At 40.2% G+C, this 11,121-nt stretch overlaps 1 protein-coding gene across 3 annotated transcripts in view; it reads right to left on the bottom strand.

The window, feature by feature from the left end:
- Positions 1-11,039, bottom strand: part of TAF12 (TATA-box binding protein associated factor 12) — a 30,924-nt gene extending 19,885 nt beyond the window's left edge. The window contains exon 1 of one of the 3 annotated variants that reach the window (XM_044390520.3): positions 10,934-11,039. The gene's annotated coding sequence lies outside the window, so the exon portion shown is untranslated. The remainder of the gene's footprint in view (positions 1-10,933) is intronic. The other 2 variants (XM_044390519.3, XM_044390522.3) reach the window with 2 other exon arrangements.
- Between the last annotated feature and the right edge of the window lie 82 nt (positions 11,040-11,121).

The following is an 11,121-nucleotide window of genomic DNA, read 5'->3' on the forward strand; positions in this document are numbered from 1 at the left end:
ATGGACTTCAGCTAATAATACTGTATCAAGGTGCACCTGGGTGGCTCAGTCTGCTAAGCATCTGCCTTCAGCTCAGGTCATGATCCCAGGGTCCTGGGATGGAGCCCCGCCCCGCATCAGGCTCCCTACTCAGTGGGAAGCCTGCTTCAACCTCTCCCTCTGCCTGCCACTCCCCCTGCCTGTGTCAAATAAATAAAACCTTTTAAAAAAATAATAATACTGTATCAATATTGGTTCACTAGTTGGAACAAATGTGCCATACTAATGTAAGATGTTACTATGGAGAAACTTGGTACAGGGTGTATGGAAACTGTATTATCTTCCCCATTTTTTTGTAAACCTACAACTGTTCTAAGAAATAGCTTATTAAAAAACGAAAAGGGAGGGGCGCCTGGCTGGCTCAGTTGGTAGAGCACCCAATGGTAGAGCATGCAACTCTTTTTTTTTTTTTAAGACTTATTTTTTTAGAAAGAGAACAAATGCATGCATACAGAAGGCGGGGGGACAGAGGGAGAGGGACAAGCAGACTGCACTAAGCGTGGAGCCAGAAGCAGGGCTCGATCCCACCACCTCAAGATCATGACCTGAGGGGCGCCTGGGTGGTTCACTGGTTAAGCATCTGCCTTCGGCTCAGGGCATGATTCCGGAGTCCTGGGATTGAGCCCCACATCAGGCTCCTCTGCTGGGAGCCTGCTTCTTCCTCTTCCACTCCCCCTGCTTGTGTTTTCTCTCTTGCTGGCTGTCTCTCTCTCTGTCAAATACATAAATAAAATCTTAAAAAAAAAAAAAAAAAAAAAAGATCATGACCCGAGCCAAAATCAAGAGTCAGATGCTTAACTGACTGAGCCACCCAGGTGTCCCAAAGAGCGTGCAATTTTAAACTCAGGTTCGTGAGTTCAAGCCCCATGTTGGGTGTGGAGCCTACTTAAAAAAAAAAGGGGGGGAGAACAAATCACTAACACACAAACAATAGGGATAACTTAAAATATTTAAGTAAAAAAAAAAAGGAAAAGCCAATCTCAAAAGAATACACACTACAGATTCCACTTACATGAAATTCTAATCTCTAATCTAAAAACTAATCTCTAGCAATGGATGGGGCAAAATTTGGGGCATGGGGGAAGTTTGTGTGGTGGATGGGGGAAATTTGTACGGTGGATGTAAACACTCTGTATCTTGACTGGGGTGATGCTTACCCAGCTGCATACGTTTATCAAAACTCATCAAACTGTCGACTTATAATGTATACATTTTATTGTATGCAAATTACACACTAATAAAATTGACTCAGAAAAAAAACCCTCAACATGCAACTATTATATGACCTAACAATTCAAGTCCTAGGCATTTATCCTAGAGAAATAAAAACTTATGTTCACACCAAAACCTATACATGAATATTCACAGTAGCTTTGTTTGTAATACTCAACTGTAATCAGTTCACACGTCTCTCAAGAAGTGAATGGTTAAACAAACTGTGTATATCCATACCATGGAAAATTACTTATCAATAAAAAGAAAAAAACCTGATACACACGACTTGGATGAACCTCCAGAGAATCATGCTGAACAAAAGACAATACAAAAAAAGTACATTTGGGGCACCTGGGTGGCTCAGTCGGTTAAGCGTCTGCCTTCAGCTCAGGTCATGATCTCAGAATCCTAGGATCAAGCCCCTCATCGCCTTTCTGCCCACCCACCTTGTGCTCTCTCTCTCTCTCCTCACTCTCTCTCTCAAATAAATCTTTTTTTTTATAGAGTACATTTTTATAACATCTTTGAAATGATAAAATTTTAGGAATAGAGGACAGATTAGTGAGGTTGTCAGGGGCTGGGTGGCAGGGAAGCAGACATGGTTATGAAAGGGGAAAACGGGGAACCTTTGTGATGGAATCATTCAGTGTCTTGACTGTGATGGATAAAAGAGCCTATAAAAGTGACTAAGTTGTATAGGACCTAATCCACACACACTCACAAATGAACACAGGTAAACGGATACAAGTAAAACTAGGTAAATCTGAGTAAGACTGGTAGATTATACCAATGTCAATATCCTGATTGTCATAAAAGACAGCAGTTTTGCAAAATGTACTTTTGGGGAAAACTGAGCAAAGTATACAAGAGATCTCCCTGCATTACTTCTTACAACTATGCACAAATCTAAATTATCTCAATTTTTAAAAATTGAAAAAAAATTATTCTCAGCAGTAAGTGAAAAGCACTTCTGGGTGCCTGGGTGGCTCAGTCAGTTAAGCATCTGACTCTTGATTTTGGCTCAGGTCATGAGCTCGGGGTTATGGGATCGAGTCTTGCATCAGGTTCCAAGTGGAGTCTACTTGGGTTTCTCTTTCTCCCTCTCCTTCTGCCCCCTCCACCCCACTCAGGCTCGCTTGGTCTCTTTCTCTAAGATAAATAAATAAATCTTAAAAAAGAAAAGAAAAGAAAAGCCCTTCTAAAGATGACCCAAAGCTCAGGAGCCGTAAAGACTGATATGCTCAATTACATACAAATAAAGATGCCTGAAAAATAAATAAATGAATAAAATTTTAAATAAAAATAAAAATGTCTTCATGGCAACAAACATAATAAAATCAAAGGACAAAAGATAAACTAGCAAAAATAAATGCAATATGTATCAAAGACAAAGGACTAATTTCTTTTAAATATATAAAAAAATACCTATACATCAATAAGCACCCAACCACCCAAAAGAAAAATTGGAAAAACAACAACAAAAAAACCCCCAAAGTACAAGAAATTCAAATAGCTCTTAAAGTAATGAAATCATCCTAAAAAAAAAAGTAATGAAATGATCCTTATTCTCATTCATAATAAAAATGCAAATTAAAACTATTTATTCCTCCTTTGGCAATGATGAAAAAGTTTTATACATACTGTTGGAAAGTTTTATAGAGAAATAATCATTTTACACATTGTTGGAGTAGGGAGGGGCTGGAGGATATAAATTAGTTAGGTCTCTACAAACGGCTAGTTGGCAGTATCTACCAAAATTATAAAAGCATGTATTGGGGCACCTGGGTGGCTCAGTCAGTCGAGCATCCAACTCTTGATTTTGGCTCAGGTCATGATCTCAGGGTCGTGAGATCAAGCCCTGCATTGCAAGATTCTCTCTCTCATTCTTCCTCTGCCCCTCCCCACCCCACTCAGGTACGTGCTCTAAAAAAAAAAAAAAAAAAAAAAAAAAAAAGCAAAAAGAAAAGCATATATGTTGTTTTGATCCCAAGTTCCATCTTTAGAAATTTATATTATAGTTGGACATCTATGTAAATAGAAAACTATACATATGAGGAATATCAACCTAAATGTCCATCAAAAGTGATATAGTTAAATAAATTAGGGTATAACCACAAATGAAATATACTGAAAAAGAGTAAGACTCATGAAAACATTAAGCTGAATGAAAGAATCCAGGGGTGCCTGGCTGGCTCAGTTGGAAGAGCATGAGACTCTTGATCTCAGGGTCGTGAGTTCAAGCTCCATGCTGGGTGTAGAGATTACTTAAATAAATTAAACTTTTTAAAACACTTAAAAAACAATAAATGAAAGAATCCAGTTGAAAAGACATGTATGATTCAATTTATATGAATGTTCAGAACAGACAAATCTATAGGGACAGAAAGTAGATTAGTGGTTGCCAGGCTGAGGAGTGGGAGAAAGGGATAGGGATTGACTGCTAATGGTATTTATTTTAGGGGGGATAAAAATAATCCCAAATTAGATTATGGTGATGGTTGCACAAACCTGAATGTACAAAAAAGCCATTGAACTGTACATCTGATAATGGTGAATTGTATGATATGTGAATAGCATCGCAATAAAGCTGTTTTTAAAAAACGGGAAGAGGGATGCCTGGATGGCTCAGTCAGTTAAGTGTCTGCCTTCGGCTCAGGTCATGATCCTGGGGTCCTGGGATGGAGCTCCATGTCGGGCTCCCTGCTCATCAGGGGAGTCTGTTTCTCCCTCTCCCTCCCCCCGCTCATGTTCTCTCGCTCTCTCTCTCTTGCTCACTCTCTCTCTCTTAAATGGAAAGGCACAATCATTAAAAAAACAAAAAACAAAATGAAGAAGCTCATGAAATGACTGCTAAAATATACTGTTCGTTGAAAATGCAAGGTACAGAAGAGTGAGCATAATTTGTTATTATTTATTAAAAGACATATAATTGTAAATGCATAAATTATTCCTGGAACGATACATAACAAACTGATAACAGCAGTTATCTTAGTGGGGAGGGGAATGGTAGTATCTGGGTGGCCTATGGGGCAAAGGTGGAAGAAGATTTACTTTTCATTGTACACCCCAAATTCTGTCCCATGTGCATATGTTATCTAAAAAAAGAATCAAAGTACTATTTGGTTTGTTTCCTCTGAAAAAAGAGGTAATTCTGACAACTGTTTTTAAAATATAACAAAAAATAGGGGTGCCTGGATGTCTCAGTCACTTAAGTGATCGACTCTTGATTTCAGCTCAGGTCATGATCTCAGGGTCAAGGGATCATGCCCCACGTTGGGCTCCATGGTCAGCAGGGAGTCTGTTTGAGATTCTTTCTCTCCCTCTCTCCCACATTGCATGCATGGGCGCAGACTCTCTCTCTCCCTAAAATAATAAATAAAGCTTTAAAAATATATATATATAGCAGTAGCAACAAAAATGAACCTTGATCTATATCTCACACCTTATAAAAACTCAAAACCGATCACAGACTTAAAATTAAAAATGTAAAACTATAAAAGTTTTACAAGAAAGCACAGGGAAAAAAATCTTTGTAACTTTGGGTCAGGGCAGGAATCTTAGATATAACACCAAAAGCACAATCCACAGAAGAAAGAAACTGATAAAGTGGACTTAATCAAAATGTAAACTCCTGCTCCACAAAAGAAAATAAAGACAAGTCATAGACTAAAAGAAAATGTTCACAAATCACGTATCTGACAACTTGTATCCAGGATATATAAAGAACTCTCAAAATTCAACAATAAGGAAACAAACAGACCAATTAAAAAAACGGGCAAAAAATCTGAACAGATCCTCACCTAAGATATACAGATGGCAAATAAACACATGAAAAGATACTCAGTATCATTAGTCATCTGGGAAATGCAATTAGGGAAATGAGTAACTACTAAATACTATTAGAATAATTAAAATTTTTAAAAAATAGACAAGTGCTGGAGAGGATGTTGAATAACTGAAACTGTCATACATTTCTGTGTGTATTTGTAAAATGGTGCAATCTCTTTGGAAAACAGTTTGGCAGGTTTATTTTTAATTCTTTTTTTTTCAAGATCTTATTTATTTGAGAGAGAGAGAGAGAGAGAGAGAGAGTGATAGAGCACAAGTGGGGTAGAGGGCCAGAAGGAGCAGCAGACTCCCTGCTGAGCAGAGGGCATGACTTGGGACTCGATCCCAGGACCCCGGGATCATGACCTGAGTCGAAGACAGACGCTTAACTGACTGAGCCAGCCAGGCACCGCAGTTTCGTAGGTTCTTATAAAGTTAAATATATACTTATCATATGACCCGGCAATCCCACGCCTAGGTATTTACCCTAAAGAAATGAAAACTTCTATTCAGACAAAAATCAGTACGTGAATGTTTATAGCAACATGATTAATAACTGCCAAAAACTGGAAACAATCCAGATTTCCTTCAACTGGTGAATGGATAAACTATGAATATATATCCATACAACGGAATACTACTCAGCAACAGGAAAGAAGAACCACCGATACATGCAACAATGTGGATAATCTCAAATGTGTATGCTAAGTGAAAGAGGCAAGACTCAAAAGGCTACTTACTGTATGATTCCATTTATATGACACTCTGGAAAAGGCAAAGCTATGTGGATGGAGAAAACAGATTAGTGGTTGCCAGGGGCTTGGAGTGGGCTAGGGTTGGACTACAAAGGAGCAGCATGAAGGAAATTCTTGGGGGAGAGGGTGGAACTCTTAGGTAGCAGTGTTATGGTGCTTACATGACAGTATACATTTGTCACAACTCATAGAATTGTACTCCCAAAAGGGTGGATTTTTTTTGGTATGTAAATTTAAAAACAAAACATCACAACCATTTTGAAATGGTCAATGCCTCCACACCCAAATTACCTGTTTACTGACAAGTTTCATCAAGTCCAACTGTGGATGATGCTGACTAAGCACAATGGAATGAAGTGACTGTAAATAACCTGAATTCCATTACATAATATACCATGGTTGCCTCTGGGCTACTCAAATTTCTAATTCTCACTTACACAGAATGCCAAGAAATAGGAGGTATTGCTGTGTAAAAGCAGGCATTAACTATGGGACAGTTTGGGAGAACAACTGTAATAGTAAACCCTTATTAGCACCTACTTCGTGGAAATCACATGCTATGGGATTTACAAAATAAGTCCAGAAAGTCCATGCCCCAGTGATCTACAGTAAAAGTTATTTAGTAATTTTATCAAAACGAGATTGCGTGACTGGGAGTTCACAATTAAATACCAAGCCTATCCTCCCTCCCCTTACCAGTTACATTTAAACTCTGGTTGATAGGCTGAGGATAAAAAGCCTTAACTTCTCTTCCTTTTAACAGCTTGTACCTCAAACAGAAATCCAGTTGCAACCCTATTACTGTATTAAGAGAATATGATTTTTCAGAGGGTAGGAGATAGGGGGATACCTTGTAGTAGTTATAAGACTGTGGCCTTTTCTAGACATCTGTTCCATTAACAGATTTTTTTTTTAAAGATTTTATTTCTAAGTATACGCTATACCCAATGTTGGGGTGGGACTCGAACTTACAAACCCGAGATCGAGTCGCCTGCTCTTCCGACTGAGCCAGCCAAGTGCCCCACAGATCCCCCTCTCCAAGATTTTTTTTTTTAAGTGAAAAGAATAGGGAAGTAGAAGACCAGATTGTCTTTAAAACCCTTTCACTTTTGGGGCACCTGGGTGGCTCAGTTGGTTAAGCGTCTGCCTTCGGCTCAGGTCATGATCCCAGGATCCTGGGATCCCATGTGAGGCTCCGCAGGAAGCCTGCTTCTCCCTCTGCCTCTCTCTCTCATGAATAAATAAATAAAATCTTTAAAAAATAAAAATAAAACCCTTTCACTTCCGGAATGTTTAGGAATTATTTAAACAAAATACTGGAGTGAGGGAGACTGCCAGGCTGATGGCATAAAAGCCCTATCACTATGGTGAATGACTTAACTTAATGACTGGGTTTTCTACCTGTTTTTCTCCTCACTGGCTTCTAGATGTATCTAAATGAACTCATATTTCCCAGCCTAAAAAAAACAGAAAGAATCAATTAATTGCATTCTGTAAGACCTGAGAACAACAGAAACATGGAATTTTTTTCCCACTAGGTTTTTGACTAGTTTGGTCCTATTTAGGTGGTTTTGACTTAACAGAAAGGCAGCACAGGGGCGCCTGGGTGGCGCAGTCGTTAAGCGTCTGCCTTCGGCTCAGGGCGTGATCCCCGCGTTCTGGGATCGAGCCCCCTATCAGGCTCCTCCGCTGGGAGCCTGCTTCTTCCTCTCCCACTCCCCCTGCTTGTTTCCCTCTCTTGCTGGCTGTCTCTCTCTGTCAAATAAATAAATAAAATCTTAAAAAAAAAAAAAAGGCAGTACAGTACAGTGGTTGAGGGCATGGGCTCTGGTGGCAGTGTCTGGGTTCAAGTACCAACTCTCCACTTATCAATTAGCTTTATGTCCCTGAGCAAGTTATCTAATCTCTTTATGCCTCAATTTCCTCATCTGGAAAATTGAGTTAATCATAAAGTGTATCTCATGGGATTGTTGTGACAATACATTGAGTTTATGTATCTAAAGCACTTAGAAGAGTGCCTGGCACAAGAAAGTACAAATAAATGTGTTTGCTAATATAATATAATATATGTGCTCTCATCTTCTAAATCTGATAAAATTATAAAAATTTTTAAATAAAAATAAATAAAAATAAAAATCAGTGTATTAAAACTAAAAGGTTTCCCCGTTGAAGCATGTGTTGGTGCCATCCTATAATCATTTTTATGACTCAAGACATTAAAAAAAATAGTAACTGAAAAAAAATGGTAGTGGTAAATGGTCAACAGGAGACTGATGCGGGTACTATGGCACAGGGAAGACTGAAGTCTGGAGTGTTGGGTATCCTCCTACTTCTGCCACTGAGTTACGTGAGCCTCCTCTGACCAGTTTCTACATCTGTAATTAAGAGTAGGATCAGACAGACTTTAAAGTCCCTTCCAGCTCTAAGAAATAGTGTAAGATTTTAGATTAAGTCCATGTGTACTGATTTCAGTTTGTCTTCTGCATCCAGCATACCTGTTTCACAGTACAAACTCTAAACACTGCTAAAATGTTGTCTCCAAAGTATTTCCGGGCTTTCCATGAAGACTACAGGCCAAAAGTAATATGTTCCATGTTCATATCTGCTCTAACACAATGATTTTCTGATCAGGTACTCTGAGATATTATTCTAATAACTCAATGCTAGAGCCACAAATGAGTGAAATAAGTACATTTTGCAAATGTTTATGGGGATGTTAACTCAGGAATAAGTTATCATTAATTAAACCATCAAGGACTTTGAAATGGTGGCATGGGCATGCTTTATTTCATAATTTGGTGTAAGTTTTGATCACTTGCAAACAGTAGAGGCACTCGCAAATAGTATAAGCTAACCCTTTGGGGAAAAAATAGTAGTTTCAACTGGTTAGCCCACTTTCCCTGATCATCTAGTTCATGTTACAATTAATTGTAAAGTTAATCCAATTTAGGTCCTTTTTCTTTAAGTTGGTCTTTCTTGGCCTCCTAAATTTAAAATTAAATATATCTTAGTCAATTGTGAGGAAAAGTTCTATTCAGGTCCCATTTTCCTATCTTATATATCTACTGTTATTTAAAAACAGAGAAATTTAGTTCTCCTCAAATACTACACTATATAAGTACCCTAACAAGTACTTGACATAAAGAGACGTCTTAAGGAGGGGGGTGCTTTCATTCAATGATATGTTTTGTATAAGTGTTATTTCTATTTTGTTGATGGGCAAAGTGATATATGGAGAGGAATTCACTTAGAAAAGTAGAAGAAAGTCACACATAACATGATTTTAGTACCATGTTTTCAGGCAAGGTACTTAACCTCTGAACCAGTTTCCTTATCTATACAATGGGACTAACAATATCTGACTTGTGGGATGTAAGTGATAATTAAATGATTTAATATTTGAAAGTGCTTATGATGCTGCCTGATTAATCTGAGTAGGTTTCAGTAAAAGATATTATTGAAGTACCCTTGACATTCTTATCTAAAAGCAGCCATCTGGGGCACCTGGGTGGCTCAGTCGGTTAAAGCGTCTGCCTTCAGCTCAGGTCATGATCCCAGGGTCCTGGGATAGAGCCCGTCGGTCCTGGGATGGAGCTGGAGCTGGGCTCCTTGTTCAGTCCTGCTCCCTCTGCCACTCCCCCTGCTTGTGCACGCTCTCTCTCTCTCTCTCAAATAAATAAACAAATCTTTTAAAAAATAGAAAATAAAATAAAATAAAAGCAGCCATCTCCGGTAAACGCCTATACTAAAAATACAGGATACAACTTAGTTATCTGCAACTGTCTAAACTGCTTACCATATTTTTGGGGCAGAGGTGGCTTCGTTTAAAGGTTCCCTAACTGGTTTAGTGACATTCACTGTATTGATGTCAATACAGTAACAAGCCTCAAAATAAAGTACTAAATTTTTTAAAAATTTCCCTCTTGAGTTTGAGGTTAAAAATTCTAGAAGCATGTTTTCAAGGATATTAGCCAAGTATCTCCTATTTGCTAGGCACAGCAGGGTACTATACCAAAATTATGATCTAATCAATCATTACCTCACTGTGATCCTATACCTTCTTTGGACCTTAGCCTCTTTACATATAAAACAGGAGTTTAAGAAAGATTATCTTTCTGGGCCATCCCGTCCTCCTATCTCTAACATCTTTTGATTTCAGATGCAGAGATCTGTGCTCAATCAGGATCGAGTGGAATGGTATTTAAAGCACTTATCAAGCATATAACTGAGTTCAAACGGCTTCGACTTCACATCAGAGCTTCGTAAGAATGAAGCAGAAAACGAAGGTGCTTGCATGGGGCTTTCCTAGATAAAGTATCTGACACAAGAAAAGCCTGCCAAAAGCCAAGCAGGCAGCGCGAAGGAAGGGTCTTCTTCCCTTGAATACATCCTTTACCACTCTGGATTCAGAGTATATGAGAAAAAATAGATCACTAGATCTTTTCCAAACTCTCTCCCTTTCCCTTGGAGTCTGATATCGCAGCCGTGTCCCCTTATAATCTCCGCTTTGGGGAGCTCGGGTCCTCACAGCCCTGTTCCCTCAGGTACTTCGGAGTCTCCAAGCCCCGATCCCGTCCCCACAGAAGCCTGTCTTCATTGCCCGCTGCTGTTCCTTCCAAACCCAAGTGTTCTCTGAGTGCTCCTGCCCCTCAGGAACCCAAGTCTTCGTTGCCCTGTTTCTGACTCCTTAGTAGCCTGGATCTTCACTGTCCCGCTTCTGTCTCTTAGGAGCCCTTCAAGTCCTCACAGCTCCGCTTTTACCTTTCGGGAAGCCCGTGTCTTCACGCCCCTTTCCGTTTCGACCCTCTCCTCTTAGGAGCACGGGTCTTCACAATCCTGTCCCTCTCACACCGCTTTCCCTCAGGTGCCGGAGAACTCACATCCGTCCCCGTTCCCTAAGTCCCGTCTACAGCCCGGGTCCCCACAGCCGCTCTTCTCCGAGCCCCGATCCCCTCAGTCCCGTCCCAACAGTCTGATTCCTCGCACAACCCGGTCTCTTCCACAACCTAGTTCTTCAAACACTGACCCACTGTGGGTCTGGGTCCTGACTCCCTCCTCCCGCTCTTCTTCCTCAACTGCCAGGGCCCAAGACTCACAGGCAGCAGCGTCTATCTCCCCATGATATGCGGAGACTGCCCCAGTGAAGCGTTCGTCTCAGCAGCCGGTCCGACTGCTCGGCCCTCCCCGAGTACTTCCGGCACCGCTCCCCGCCTCCAACCCGGAAACGCGCGGCTCTTCCGGCCGGCGGGCGCGCGCCTAGCTTGCGCAGGCGCAGGCTGCCCTC

Source organism: Ursus arctos, unplaced genomic scaffold (assembly GCF_023065955.2).
Source record: "Ursus arctos isolate Adak ecotype North America unplaced genomic scaffold, UrsArc2.0 scaffold_32, whole genome shotgun sequence".
NCBI lineage: Eukaryota > Metazoa > Chordata > Mammalia > Carnivora > Ursidae > Ursus > Ursus arctos.